The sequence below is a fragment of the Giraffa tippelskirchi genome, chromosome 2 (genome assembly GCF_054371585.1).
Source record: "Giraffa tippelskirchi isolate mGirTip1 chromosome 2, T2T-mGirTip1v1.2.pri, whole genome shotgun sequence".
In the NCBI taxonomy this organism is placed as follows: Eukaryota; Metazoa; Chordata; class Mammalia; order Artiodactyla; family Giraffidae; genus Giraffa; species Giraffa tippelskirchi.
The window spans coordinates 40,807,588-40,823,805 of record NC_137276.1 but is presented as its reverse complement, the minus strand read 5'-3'; the positions used below and the strand labels follow the sequence as shown (position 1 = coordinate 40,823,805).

At 41.6% G+C, this 16,218-nt stretch overlaps 1 protein-coding gene across 17 annotated transcripts in view; it reads right to left on the bottom strand.

Moving 5' to 3' along the window:
* The window catches only part of SGMS1 (sphingomyelin synthase 1), a 330,821-nt gene that overhangs the window by 106,919 nt on the left and 207,684 nt on the right, over window positions 1-16,218 (bottom strand). Inside the window, exon 6 of one of the 17 annotated variants that reach the window (XM_081557000.1) lies at window positions 1,083-1,485. The exons of the other annotated variants lie outside the window; for them this stretch is intronic. The gene's annotated coding sequence lies outside the window, so the exon portion shown is untranslated. The remainder of the gene's footprint in view (window positions 1-1,082; window positions 1,486-16,218) is intronic. 17 annotated transcript variants of the gene reach the window in all.

Genomic DNA, 16,218 nt, shown 5'->3' with positions numbered 1-16,218 from the left:
TTTATAATTCGCAGGTGTAATTTCATAATTCATTTACCTTTTCCTGTCATCCTTTATGCTCTTGCGGTATCTTCAGCCTGACTCTCCAGTACAGAGTTTCTGGTGGTGACAACTGTCACTGTGTCCTCAATAAAACAGCAATAATCTGCTTCTCCTCTACCTCCTCACCCCTCTTAGAAGAAAATATTTGCTGCACCATACAAACCGCTATGCACGTGCTGATAACTTCTTAAATAAAACGCAGTTTTAAATAAAAGCAGACTTTTCAAAGAGGCTCACTCTTTCTACATAAATTTAAAAGTGATCAATTCAAACAGAGTCAACAGACCTTAGGTCTTCTGGCTCCCGTTACAACTTAAGTAACATCTACACATAGCATATACAAACAGGTGGGGCAGTGGGAGAAAGAAAGTACCATGCCTTCTTCTCAGTGTTTTTACTTCCCCAAATTCCACAAGAGCGGTTACCTGGCCACAATAAACAGAAAGCACGGCTGTGGAGTAAACACGCTCACTCCAAAATACCCAGAGAACGTGCTTTCTTCTGACACTGCGCGCTGAGCTCACTCACCAGCTGCTCCCAATCAGGCAAAGGAGTTGGCTGAAGGACCTTTCTGTACCAGGACTGGAGTTTGAGAAAGTGACTACTTCCCCAAAACGGAGCAACCAAGCTGTAAATACAACCCCACTCCCTCAAAAACCTCCATTAGGAAAGCCTGATAACCCCAAACTGAAACCACCCCCTCGCCCCTTGACTCTCAAACGTTCCCCCAACACTTACAGCATCTGTTGATGCAGTCTACCTACTTCTACTGAGAATCCACTTTCTAAAATCAACTACCGTGTTAGAGTGCTCAGGTGTCAATAGCAATTGCCTGTTTGATCATCAAAGAGCATCCAGTAAAAACTAAGAGTCCCTTAGGAGAGGGAATAGCAAAGCTTGCGGTACCGAGTGTTTTCTGCAAGGCAGGGAAGGCTGTTTCTCCCAGCTTTTAACCAGGTCTCACTGTCTGCGAGTGGTACCACGCGGCCCCCAGAGAGCCTATTAATGAAGCCAAGCATCCCAGAATGAGCAGTACTTACGGTCTCTCCTCCCTGGAGGTCAAGTCTCCAGAAACTTCCTGGGGCGCCAAGTCTGTGCGCGGGTACGGCGCGCTCAGGGTGCGCGCTGCCCGCCCGGACTCCGGCGGAGAGGCGAAGGCGGCCGGCGGCGCGCCGAACCCCGGCCTCGGCTCCCAGGCGTGCTCGCGCCTCCGCCGGCCCTGACCGCCTTCTCCCCGCGGCCTGCGGGGCGGGCGTGCGAGGACCGCGGCGCTTCGCAGCCGGCGCTGTGGCGGGCGGGCGGCAGACGTGCGGCGGGAGGATCCTCTCCGGGGGGCAGCTGTGAGCAGGCACACCGGGTCCAACCCCAGAGGCTCCGGCGGGGAAGCCGCGGGTGTGGCCGGGCAGCAGAGGTTTTTTTTTTTGGAATTCAGGGTGTGGCCCTCTAACACAGCAAAAAAGAAATGAGTCAGCCCGTGCGATCCTAACCAATAAGCGTGTTCACAGTCCGTTAAGGCGGAACTTGCCTTTCTTGATTTATGTCAGGCTTAGGAGCCTTTTACAGACTTTTTTTTTTTTTTAAACTTAAGCCTTTCACAACGTCAAGAAAAACAAGGATAAATTCTGTTATGATAGATAACTTGATCAGTGGACATATGTTAATTTCTGTTACTTAGTAAAAGTTAATTGAGTTAGGATGTAATGAGCTTGGAATCTGGCATCAGAGCAGATTGGAATCTAACCTCTAAGACTGACATCTAACCTCTGACACTGTTAGTCTTGCGGGGGTTAATTATCTGCAATGAGGGAGATAAAATGTCCATCAGCACTTTGCTAGACAGATTATATATAATAATACAGGCAGAGTATTTGACACAGTAACACGTAGAGTAGGCACTCAGACAATGCTGTCTGTCCTCTGAGTTGGGACTCAAAATCTCCAAACTTGTGGACGAACTGGCCCCTAATTTTTCTGTTTAAGTTCTGGTTAAGTTAAAATATCCAAAAAATTTTCGAACTCAAATAGTTCTTTGGTATTTGCATGGTGTGAGTGTGCCTTATTTAAGCGGTAAAAAAAACTCAAGAAGCTTTTGGTTTAGAATTCTTGAATTTGGTGTTCTTGTTTTACCACAGAAATTTAATTAGTAGCAAGAAAGGAAAAAAAAAAGCTTAGAATTGGAATGATTCCATTTATGCCACAGTTAAACCAACTTTTAAAAAGTAACCGTGATTTTGGAAATATTCATTCTATCTGGGTCACTGTACCCTAAACACCATTTTGGAATAGCAAGATTGAAAAGAGAAACTTTAAGTAGTTTGGAATTGGCAAATTATAGGCGCCCACAGAACTGCTAGATCCTGAGCACCAGTTGATTACTATTGGGGGTATAGTTTTTACAGAGGAATAATTTTTTTTATTTTTTAAGTTACCAATTAAACCATCTTGGGTTTGGAGAAGATCTCCTAAATTTAACTTCCTTGTATTTGTTTAAAACCGGTCATTCCATAGGCCAGGGTTTCTTTAAAATACTCTTTTAAGGCAAAGATAAAATCTCAAGGGAGATCCAGGGCTCTTTATAAAATGCTACTCTTTTCTGCAAACCATCATGGAAGACTAGAAAGAACACTTCACCAGGAGTCCAAAGGTCCTGTCCTCATCCCAGCTCTGCCAGTAAGTGATCAAGTACGTGGCCCTGCGTAAACTGCTTCATCTCTCTCTGCAGATTCCTAAGCATTCTTCCATTTTTAAGAGCAAGTTATGGCCCCAAACAGGGCAGGCACAAGATAAGCCTATGACCTGACATTTAACCTTAGCAACAGGCATAGTCAGTCAGTCAGTTCAGTTCAGTTGCTCAGTCATGTCCGACTCTTTGCAAGCCCATGGACTGCAGTCGGGCTTCCCTGTCCATCACCAACTCCCTGAGCTTGTTCAAACTCATGTCCATCCAGTCAGTGATGCCATCCAGCCATCTTATCCTCTGTCATCCCCCTCTCCTGCCTTCAATCTTTCCCAACATCAAGGTCTCTTCTAAGGAGTCAGTTCTTCGCATCAAGTGGCCAAAGTTTTGGAGCTTCAGCTTCAGCATCAGGCCTTCCAGTGAACATTCAGGACTGATTTCCTTTAAGATTGCCTAGTTTGATCTCCTTGCAGTCCAAGGGACTCACATAAACTGGGCCTATATCCTAGATGATGAAACTGATAAATCTCTCTTGACTCTCATATTCCTTATAAAGCTAATCTTATGGTCTTAGACATTGTAAATTAAATTCTAGAATCTTCTGTGCTCCCTCCCTCCCTATTGACAATTCACTATCACCTGGCACAATGACAGCTTCTTAATGTCTTTCATATCTGTACTGATTTTTCCATCCTGGTTCAAGCATCCATGCCCTCATGCCAGGGTCAGTAAAGTTGAATCTCCTAAGTGCTGCTCCTGCTGCCAGGTCCAATCCTCTCTGCTTCCAGTACATCATTGTCACGTGATAACTGTCAGAGTCTGGCATGCCATCATGTCATAAACCCTTCCTCTCTCTTATCAGTTAAAGAAGTAGAGTTTTGTAGTAGAGACCAAGAGGAAAACCTGCGCGTTACAGGCAACTTTCTTCAAACAGTCATTGAAATTAATACTGATTTTTAGGTCAAGAACTGTAGCTTTTTTATATTATACGAAAAGACTATATATGTGTGTGTGTATATGTGTGTATACATATATATGTATATATATGGGGCCACCCAAGACAGATGGGACATGGTGGAGAGGTCTGACAGAATGTGGTCCACTGGAGAAGGGAATGGCAAACCACTTCAGTATTCTTGCCTTGAGAACCCCATGAACAGTATGAAAAGGCAAAAAGATAGGACACTGAAAGATGAACTCCCCAGGTCAGTAGGTACTGGAGATCAGTGGAGAAATAACTCCAGGAAGAATGAAGGGATGGAGCCAAAGCAAAAACAACACCCAGTTTTGAATGGGACAGGTGATAGAAGCAAGATTCGATGTTGTAAAGAGCAATATTGCACAGGAACCTGGAATGTTAGGTCCATGAATCAAGGCAAACTGGAAGTGGTCAAAAAGGAGATGACAAGAGTGAACATGGAGATTCTAGGAATCAGTGAACTAAGATGGACTGGAATGGGTGATTTTAACTCAGATGACCATTATATCTACTATTGTGGGCAGGAATCCCTTAGAAGTAATGGAGTAGCCATCATAGTCAACAAAACAGTCCGAACTGCAGTACTTGGATGCAATCTCAAAAATGACAGAATGATCTCTGTTCGTTTCCAAGGCAAACCATTCATTATCACGGTAACTCAAGTCTATGCCCTGACAAGTAATGCCAAAGAAGCTGAAGTTGAACAGTTCTATGAAGACCTACAAGACCTTCTACAACTAACACCCCAAAAAGATGTCCTTTTTATTATAGGGGACTGGAATGCAAAAGTAGGAAGTCAAGAAATACCTGGAGTAACAGGCAAATTTGGCCTTGGAGTACAGAATGAAGCAGGGCAAAGGCTAATAGAGTTCTGCCAAGAGAACGCACTGGTCATAGCAAACACCCTCTTCCAACAACACAAGAGAAGACCTTACACATGGACATCACCAGATGGTCAACACCGAAAACAGATTGATTATATTCTTTGCAGCCAAAGATGGAGAAGCTCTATACAGTCAGCAAAAACAAGACCGGGAGCTAACTGTGGCTCGGATCATGAACTCCTTATTGCCAAATTCAGACTGAAATTGAAGAAAGTGGAGAAAAACCACTAGACCATTCAGGTATGACCTAAATCAAATCCCTTATGACTACACAGTGGAAGTGAGAAATAGATTTAAGGGACTAGATCTGATAGAGTGCCTGATGAACTATGGATGGAGGTTCATGACATTGTACAGGAGATAGGAATCAAGATCATCCCCAGGAAAAAGAAATGCAAAAAAGCAAAATGGCTGTCTGAGGAGGCCTTACAAATAGCTGTGAAAAGAAGAGAAGTGAAAAGCAAAGGAGAAAAGGAAAGATATTCCCATCTGAATGCAAAGTTCCAAAGAATAGCAAAGAGAGCTAAGAAAGCCTTCCTTAGTGATCAGTGCAAATAAATAGAGGAAAACAACAGAATGGGAAAGACTAGAGATCTCTTCAAGAAAATTAGAGATACCAAGGGATCATTTCATGCAAAGATGGGCTCAATAAAGGACAGAAATGGTAGGGACCTAACAGAAGCAGAAGATATTAAGAAGAGGTGGCAAGAATACACAGAAGAACTGTACAAAAAAGATCTTCATGACCCAGATAATCATGATGGTATGATCACTCACCTAGAGCCAGACATCCTGGAATGTGAAGTCAAGTGGACCTTAGGAAGCATCACTACGAACAAAGCTAGTGGAGGTGATGGAATTCCAGTTGAGCTACTCAAATCCTGAAAGATGACACTGTGAAAGTGCTGCAATAAATATGCCAGCAAATCTGGAAAACTCAGCAGTGGCCACAGGGCTGGAAAAGGTCAGTTTTCGTTCCAATCCCAAAGAAAGGCAATGCCAAAGAATGTTCAAACTACCACACAATTGCACTCATCTCACACGCTAGTAAAGTAATGCTCAAAATTCTCCAAGCCAGGCTTCAGCAATACGTGAACTTCCAGATGTTCAAACTGGTTTTAGAAAAGGCAGAGGAACCAGAGATCAAATTGCCAACATCTGCTGGATCATCGAAAAGCAAGAGAGTTCCAGAAAAACATCTACCTCTGCTTTATTGACTATGCCAAAAACTTTGACTGTGTGGATCACAATAAACTGTGGAAAATTCTGAAAGAAATGGGAATACCAGACCACCTGACCTGCCTCTTGAGAAACCTGTATGCAGGTCAGGAAGCAACAGTTAGAACTGGACATGGACAGCAGACTGGTTCCAAATAGGAAAAGGGGTACGTCAAGGCTGTATATTGTCACCATACTTATTGAACATACATGCAGAGTACATTATGAGAAACAATGAGCTGGAAGAAGCACAAGCTGGAATCGAGATTGCCAGGAGAAATACCAATAACCTTAGATATGCAGAGGACACCATCCTTATGGCAGAAAGTGAAGAAGAACTAAAGAGCCTCTTGATGAAAGTGAAAGAGGAGAGTGAAAAGTTGGCTTAAAGCTCAACATTCAGAAAACAAAGATCATGGCATCGGGTCCCATCACTTCATGGCAGATATATGGGCAAACAGTGGAAACAGTAGGTGACTTTATTTTTCTGGGCTCCAAAATCATTACAGATGGTGACTGCAGCAATGAAATTAAAAGACGCTTACTCCTTGGAAGGAAAGTTATGACCAAGCTAGACAGCATATTTAAAAGCAGAGACATTACTTTGCCAACAAAGGTCCATCTAGTCAAGGCTATGATTTTTCCAGTGGTCATATATGGATGTGAGAGTTGGAATATAAAGAAAGCTGAGCACCGAAGAATTGATGCTTTTGAACTGTGGTGTTGGAGAAGACTCTTGAGTGTCCCTTGGACTGCAAGGAGATCCAACCAGTCCATCCTAAAGGAGATCAGTCCTGGGTGTTCACTGGAAGGATTGATGTTGAAGCTGAAACTCCAATACTTTGGCCACCTCATACGAAGTGTTGACTCATTTGAAAAGACCCTGATGCTGGGAAAGATTGAAGGCAGGAGGAGAAGGGGACAACAGAGGATGAGATGGTTGGATGGCATCATCGACTCGATGGACATGGGTTTGGGTGGAGTCCGGGAGTTGGTGATGGACATGGAGGCCTGGCGTGCTGTGGTTCATGGGGTCGCAAAGAGTCGGACACTACTGTGCAACTGAACTGAACTGAATGTATATAAAACCTATGTGACTATGAGCAACTCAATAAGCTTTGTGACCTTGCAGTTTAAAATGTGTTGTTGGGGACTTGCCTGGTGGCCCAATGTTTAAGACTTCACACTTCCAATACACTCGGCGTGGGTTCAGTCCCTTTTGGAGGAACTAAGATCCCACATGCTGTGAAGCATGGCCAAAAAATAAAAAATAGAATAAAGTATGCAACTGTATGCATGTGTGCAGCCAAACATAGATGCACTGAGATACATAAAAAGAGGATGGGAAAGGTAACCCACACAGGAAAAGAGAGAGATACTCTAGTTTGTGTCTATTGTCTGGGATCCAGTCAAGCTGAAAATGTATAGAATGGGTGCTCCATTCAAGAAGAAAGAAGGCTTCATAAATAAGTGCACATGTGATCATAGCTCAAGGCACCTGAAAGATGTTTACAATGATGCTTATGCTTTGGAAATAAGGACACAATTACCAACGTTGTCAGAATGTTCTCACAATAGAAAAAGGGTCACTATTTCTAGGATAGCTTTGTTGTCCAAAGTTAAAATGACAATCTTTGTACTTTGCAATCTATGGTTTAAAAAAAGAAACAACTAGCTACGATCCCAATGCCATGATGCTGCTGTTGTTTAGTTGCTAAGTTGTGTCCGACTCTTTGCGACCGCATGGACTGCAGCACACCAGGCTTCCCTGCCCTTCAGTATCTCCCAGAGTTTGCTCAAACTCACGTCCATTGAATCGGTAATGCCATCTCACCGTCTCATCCTCTGCTTCCCCCTTCTCCTCCTACCCTCAATCTTTCCCAGCATCAGGGGCCATGATGTTCAGTCATTCAAAAGCTGGCTTTCACCTCTTCAGCCCCCCATCTTCCACTCAAAAAACCTTTGGCCAAATAATCCCACCAGCCTACTTCTTGTTCCCCTAAAGCAACGGGCACATTACCACCTCCACACCTGGGCCCAAGCTGTGGCCCCTGTCTCTCCCACTCTCCTTACAAGTTACTGCCTTTCAGACCCTCTCAAACCCCTTCCTTTTCTGGAACCCTACTGACTGGTTCAAATCCTAGGGAACTCAAATCCTCTCTTCCAAATGCCTACAGATTTATTCTTTAATACCTCCATCTAAAAACTAACTTAGAGAGCCTAAGTGTCTTCCTCCTGTTTGAAATCTCTGGCTTTTCTCTCTCAGATAACAAAAGTCCATTGGAGACAGAGACAATGTTTCAGAGACCTTGGCTCCCCAGGACCTAGCAGATTCTGAATAAATAGTTGTTGTTGATATAATGGTGTTTAAGTTGTATAACAGCCACAAAGGAGAAAGGAAAACTTTCCTTTTGACTGCTGACACATCAAGAATACTCAAATATTATAGCTGTTCAACCCAGTTGGCAATCAGAACCCAAGTGACAGATGTGAGTCTTTGCTGTTACGACATGTTCCAACAATAAAGAATGCCACTACTGAGAAAGCAAATCTGATACTTCCTAAAAGGAAGTACAGTTTACAAAAGAGTGTCAGCACATACCATCTCAGTTCCCCAAATACTAACCCACTCACGAGAACAGAGGGACTAAGTCATTCTATCTTCCCTTTAAAATAAGGAACACATACATACACATTTGACAGTCTTACCAAAGACCAATTCCTCCTTAAATAGAAATATCTTTACCTGTTTACCTTAAAGTGCTCCTAAGCATAAAAGTTAGCAAATGGAAGTTGTCCAAGGCAACATATAACTGTTAGAAACATCATAAGTTTCCATTTACTTATATGGTTTAAAATAAAAAATATGACATTTGCATTAGAGCAAGCCTCTATTCAAGTCTTTCTCTTCCATACAGAGTCAGTCATATCTTTTGATTAGTACTAATACAGTTCTACTTTTATGAGATTGGAATAAACACTACCGTTGTTCTAAAAGAGCTGTGATAAATCAGCTGCCCTACTATACAATTACATTTATTATAACTGCTCATGACAAAGACACACTTCTTAAATATTCCAAATACAAACAACCAAATTAATTAGTATTCTTTAACTTGCAGGTAACATGGCACTTGAAGCCGCAGAGGCAAAAGTAAGATCGATTAACTCTGCATAGTCACTCAGTCATGTCCAACTCTTTGCAACCTCACGGACTGTAGCCCACCAGGCTCCTCTGTCCATGGAATTTTTCAGGCAAGAATACTGGAGCAGGTTGCCCATTTCCTCCTCCAGTGGATCTTCCCAATACAGGGATTGAACCCGCGTCTCCTGTGTCTCCTGCATGGCAGGTGGATTCTTTACCTGCTGAGCCATCAGGGCTAGCAACATGAAAGTCCCAGGGGTCGCTGGGATTTAGGGCCATTTCACTGTGGACTCCACCAGGACAAGAGGACATCTTTGCTTCTACATGTTAGCTTTGTTCTCCCTTGCTAAAATCTGCCTTCTTCCACTTAACTCCCAGCTCTGGCACTAAGAGGGACTATTCCATAGTTATAATCTTAAAATTTCTGAAGAAAAACTCACACTGCTCAGCATGGGCCATGTAGCCACCCCAGTGGCCAAGGTCCCATGACTGACTGGTCTACACTAGAACTACCTAGCTGAACTGGAGGAAAGAGCAACCAAGTTCTCCAGAAGGTGTTTACTTCCCAGAAGTAGAAAGGAGGGCTCCTCTGTCTGTCCCCCAAACATCAGCACCTATCAAGAAATTCCATTTCAAGTCTAACACATAAGCTTATCTAAACAGTCTTCAATCTGGTAATAAATTACATTCTGAAAGTTTAATGAACTCTAAAGTTAATGAACTCTTCTGTGGCACTTGAAATGCATTTCACTAGAGACCAGATGTAGAGAGATTGGCTTCTCTGGCCAGTCTTTAAAGGCCTATTTAACTCATGATTTATCTGAGGTATAGTGTTAATATTTCTAATACGATACTCAAACCCCATTCATAACATTGTTCCTATAGGAAAATGTATTTGAAATTCCACCTACAGCAAGAAAAACATGCTCAATTGAATTCATTTACTGAGGATCTAGTAATGATAGTGGCTTCCATCGTGCACATATCACTTGACATTTAATCTGTACACAGTACAGCAAGGCAGGTAATAACAACTGCACTGCACACATGAGGAAACAGGGTGTTCGAGAAGGTTTTGAAGCCTAAGGTCAATCGTGAAGACATGTCCCAGCCTGCTTCAAAGCTATGAATGTCTGACCCCAGAGCTGGTAGTATTCTGTCCGCTATCCATAGCAGCCAGACAAGAGTGGACAGAATACTGTCCACTCTTTTAGTTCAGGTGACTGAGAGCTGAGCTAACATTTCCAACTCTGTATAAATATCTAGATTTCCCTGCAGAGAAGAGAAGGAACTAGTGGGCAGTCATAGTCAATCAGTTCAGTTCAGTTCAGTTCAGTCGCTCAGTCGTGTCCGGCTCTCTGCGACCCCATGAATTGCAGCACGCCAGGCCTCCCTGTCCATCACCAACTCCCGGAGTCTACCCAAACCCATGTTCATCAAGTCGGTGATGCCATCCAACCATCTCATCCTCTGTTGTCCCCTTCTCCTCCCGCCCCCAATCCTACCCAGCATTAGGGTCTTTTCCAATGAGTCAACCCTTCGCATGAGGTGGCCAAAGTACTGGAGCTTCAGCTTCAACATCAGACCTTCCAATGAACACCTAGGATTGATCTCTTTTAGGATGGATTGATTGGATCTCCTTGCAGTCCAAGGGACTCTCAAGAGTCTTCTCCAACACCACAGTTCAAAAGCATCAATTCTGCGGCGCTCAGCTTTCTTCACCGTCCAACTCTCACATCCATACATGACCACTGGAAAAACCATAGCCTTGACTAGACGGACTTTTGTTGGCAAAGTAATGTCTCTGCTTTTAAACATGCTATCTAGGTTGGCCATAACCTTCCTTCCAAGGAGTAAGTGTCATAGTCAATAGCCAGACATTAACTTTCTATATCTTCCCAAGAAAAGGTATTTCTCTGTAGCAAAACAAAAGAAAAAATTTCTCTGGGTAAACCTTAAGCTATACAAATGCTGGTATTGACATGAAGATCATCTGAAAATTAAGGGTCTATAAATAGGATCTTCATAGAAAATTTGTTGTGCCTTGTTGAAAAAAGATGGCACCATCTTAAGAGGGCACTTAGGTGTTATAAAAAAAGATTAAAATTGCAAAAATAACTGAAGTGACTCAGTCCTGCCAAAATAAATGTGATGGATGCACTTTACAGCTTTAGCTGTATATCACATTTTAAAAAATGTGTTTGGTTAAGGAGTATTTATTACATATAAGAGAATATATTTAACATATTGGTCAGGAAAAATAATAATAAAATCGACAATCATAAACCTATCACCCAACCTAAAAGCAGACCATTAGTGGTAAACTAGGGCAGGTCCCTGAGTGTCCCTTCCCATCTGATGGAGGTGGACAATCTCTTCCTTCTGTGCATGTTGGACAAAAAGTTTAAAAGCCCTTGATCCAAGAGGGGACTTTAATAATAAATTCACCTTGTTATGCCTTTTGAAATCAAACTGGAGAGATAGCCAGAAGTAATAAGATAGAAAACAGTTTAATTCAGTCATAAAGCAAGGGGATGGCTAGATTGTACCCTGTCTTAACCTAGCAACCGCTGGCCAGACAGACTTGTAGAAGCTTCTGGTTTTACTCCATCATCCAAAGCCAGGGCTAGTCATTAGTCACATTATTAGGCATGTGATCTGAAATATGACAAGTCCTCTGGAAATTATTCCAAATTGAGGTAAGGTGTTACTAAGCCAAGACAAACTGGTTCTCCCATGCAGAGCCTTAAGCACATCAGATACCATAAGAAGAAAAAAAAAAGGAGCACATGGATTAACAACCATGAACTTCACTTCATATATCATGGTGAGAAGAACTAAAAACTTGAGAGTGGGAAAAATCAAAGAAAAGAGTCAATCCTTTATTAAGAATATAATTTTGTTTTAACAGTGTATTAAGCAACTTAAGTTGTGGGGGGAAAATTGAGGTAAAGAAGTTAAAGAGTTTGCAACCCCATGGACAGGCTCCCCTGTCCATGGAATTCTCCAGGCAAGAATAATGGAGTGGGTAGCCGTTTCTTCCTCCAGGGGATCTTCCCAACCCAGGTATCGAACCCAGGTCTCCTGCATTGCAGGCGGATTCTTTACCAGCTGAGCCACCAGGGAAGCCCAAAGACTTTATACCATGTGTCAGAAAGAAAGGGCATACACACTCAGTGAGCGAGTCAGTATAAACTGTTTGACTAAAAACTACATACTGAGAATAAGGAAGCCTAGTATATAGTACAATTAAATGGCACAATAAGTACATGCTAAGGAAGAGATGGAAAAAGGAAGATAAGCTTAACTAAGAAAGCAACAATACTTAAAGAACATCTTAAGGATGGCATACAACAAAACGGGGACACCTATATGAACACCTACAGACACCTTCATCAAAGTGGCACTCTCCTTCACCACCCGACATTGAGTTCTTTTATAGCTGTTAGGATTTGCTGTTGTTCAATCGCTCAGTTGTGTCCGACTCTTTGCAACCGCATGGACTATAGCTTGCCAGGTTCTTCTGTCCATGGAGTTTTCCAGGCAAGAATACTTGAGTGGGTTGCCATTTACTTCCCCAGAGGATCTTCCTGACCCAGGGATCAAACTTGTGTCTCCTGCATTAGATACACAGCATCCGACTGCATCAGACTCCTTAAGATTTCTAAAGACCAGGACCAAGGCTTGGGTTTTTTAAACCTCTAGATGTCCAGACTTTGACATGGGACACATTCTACAAATGTTTGAAGGAAAAAAAAAATAAGGGTCAAGTTGGTCAACACTAAGTACCTTATTTAAATGCCTTATTTAAAGTAATAACCTCTGATGAAGGTTGGCCTCTTCAATGCAGGAGAGAGAGTGTAATACAACTGATGATGGGGAGCACTGTTTCTCAACTTTACAAAGATGCTCTCTGTACAAAGTATCTGTGTGTGTCCTGAAAGGGCAAGAGAGTGGTATTTAAGGGGTGAAAAAGGGGTGTATCAGTTCAGGCTAATTTATGCTGCAGTAACAAGTAACACCAACATTTTAGAGGCCAACAACAGAGGAATGTTTATTTCTGACTCCTGTTTGGTTCTCTGCAGGTGAGCTGAGATTGGGCTCCATGTCCTTTTCCCTCTGGGACCAAGGCAGAAGTAGCAGCCCTAACTAGGACAGGTTGATCTCATGTAAAGAGAAAAGAGAGATGGTAGAACCAGGCAATTTGGATTCCATTTCTGCCTGGAAATGGCACATGTCATTGTTATTTACAAGTCCAAGCGCCAAGACAGCCATGGGGCTCAACCCTCAGTGGGTGTGACAGCATAATTCTCCCACAGGATGGAGCGTGGGTAGGAAGGAATAGCAAATGTTTTGATGGTAACGTAACCTATGGCAAAGGGAATGGAAAATGGCTAGAGAAGTGCTTCTTCCCTTCAGTAATGAGAGAAGATGTCCTATTATAAAAAGCAGCCTTTTCATTTCTATGGTACTTTATGCTGTTCTCATAAGCTTTCAGATATTGTCTCACTGTATTCTGACAACCATTCTAGTGCGATTCCAGGACTTGCCCAAGGCCCCAGTAGAGCCTGAACTGGAACCCAGTTCTGGTGATCTCCCACCAAAGCAGCCTTTGAGACTTCGGTTTCACCCACAAAATGGAGATAATCTTAAACACTTTATAAGACAGTTGTTGAAAGATTAAGTAAAACAATGTATTTAAAACACATAAGCACATAAAAGTACTTGCTAAATATAAAGGCATATTATTATTAAATTATGATATTTATCCCTTATTCCATATCTTTCCCAAATTATCTTTAAATTAAATCATAAATAGTTTGTTTAAATTTCTTAAGTAGAAAATGCATTTATTAATGATATTTTCTTCCCCTGTCAAAACCATAAGCTCCCCTAGTCGAGTTTTTTCTATGCACACACACATACTTTTCCCATGACTTCTCTTACTTGTTTACTTCCTAACTGGTCAGTTTCTTAAGACTCTCAAGAAGTTTCAGAAGGCAGCACTATTAATTTTTTATTTCTTCCCAAACAAGAGAAATGAAGAGCAATTAAAGACAGTCTTCATTTCAAGTATGATAGAGATTCCACACGTGGCTCCCAACGGAGAGTGAATAAAGGACTTAGCATCAAAGATGCTTCTACCTCTGTCTTCTACCTCTAGCCCTAATTAGCACTACCTGCCTTCTCTCTTTGCATTCAACCAAACTACAATTCTGGCCTTTCCCCAGAATGGAATCTTCCTTTCCCACCTCTCCCTCTTGGCTCAAAAACTGTTTGTTCTACCTAGAGTATTTCCTATGCACTCTGTTCAAAGATCCTGTCCAAATAATTGGTTAAGTGTACCACAGTGCATACACAAAGATGTTCATCACAGTGTGCTTTAAAAGAATGAAAAGTTGAAAACAAACTAAATGCTCACTAGTAAGGAAATGGCTAAATACATTACAGATCACATATACATGGGATGCTACAGAACAGTAACAAAAATGATGTAGATTATACCTATTGATTTGGCGTGGTCTCAGTTTATTATTAGTCTAATCAGGTTTCAAAGTAATATTGATAATGATCCATTTTAGGAAGAAAAATATCTAATCTAGACACAGGAACAGTATGCAGAAAAAAAAAAAAAACCTAATAATCGTATCTCTGGGTAGTGATAATGAGTTTTCTAATCTTAATAATTTTCACATTTTAACACTCTTTCCAATTAGCATTGTTAACTTCTATAACCTAAAAAAGGCATTTTAATTAAAAGGAATTGATCATTAAATACCCAATTCAAATGTCATCTGCTCCTGAACACCCCACCCCAGCCCATTCTTATCACACAGGTAATTCCTCTCTCTTGTCTGTTTCCTGAGTATTTAATATATATATTATAACATTTACCACACTTGTTTTGAAATGACAGTTTTCTTTGTTCAGGCTTGATTATCAACTCTTGAATAAGTGGAATAAGCCTGTTTTACTTTTACTGGTGCTTAGTCATTCAATCCTGTCCGACTGTTTGTGACCCCATGGGGTAGCCCTCCAGGCTCCTCTGTCCCTGGGATTTTCCAGGTAAGAAAACTGGAGTAGGTAGCCATTCCCTTCTCTAGGGGACCTTCCCAACTCAGGGATGGAACCCAAGTCACTTGCATTGAAAGCAGATTCTTAACCATCTGAGTCACCAGGGAATCTATCCTAAAATGACCCAGGATTCTCAAGTATCCAGACACTACTGAGTATGTTGATTTGAACATAAAGCAAGGCTATAAAATCTGCACATCTGAAGTTTGTACACCTAGTGCTCTAATCAAAAATTCACCTACTGTGGGGATGTTCCAAAGATGCGTAGGGTCCATTTTGGAGAGAGAAATTATCAGTCAGGATATTTTATCTGTGGCAACATTTCTCTATTAATCATTACTCCCATGTTTGCTTTCAGAGTTACCAAAGACACCCTTATTCAACTTGTTTAAGATGTAAGTCAATATTTCTTAGTCCAGAGATTAGTCTCTCAGATTTTTATCCATGAGCTTCCTCTTCAAAAGGATAAGAACTACTTTTATAATAATCCAAGTCCAATCCTGACTCGGTAGGAAATATAAATACCTATTGTTTTAGGAAGAAATAAGGGAAATAAATGTTTTAAGATTATGTAACTCTGATTCAGGGAATTGACATAAACGAAGGTTTTGAAATAGCCAAGGCATTTTTTTTTGAAGGTTCAATAAAGAACGTGTTTTGAGAACTAGGTGGGTGAGATTTAAAATAAATACAAGCACCACGATCTTAGCTGTTACTTAGCAATTTCAGGCTTCAATTGTTCCCTTCTAAAGGGCAAGTGACAAGACTGAAGAAATTGTTTCCAGAAGAAGCACTGAGATATCTGATCCATTTTCCTTTCTTCTCTTCATTTTACTCCCTAAGATCTTAATCCAGTTGGTATGAACTTTAAACTTCTCAGGTTTTTGGTTTTGGTTAATTCTCTTTGGAGACAATTCCTTTTTCTTAATTTCTGAATCAAAAGCAAAGCTACGTGCCATCTTTAGTCAGGAGGCACCCCAAAGTGTCACTACCTGAGGAAATGCAGACTCACTGGAGTACAGAGAAGGGAAAGAAAAAAGTTCAAAAGGGAGTAAACAGTCTGACTTATCTCCACACACTATCACTCAAAAGCCAGAAGTGAGGGGTGCCAGGGGCCAGTTACAAAGCCGAGTTAATAACATGAGAACTCTAGTTACACACTTAAGAAAATAGATCTAAATTCTGGATTGATCTTGGC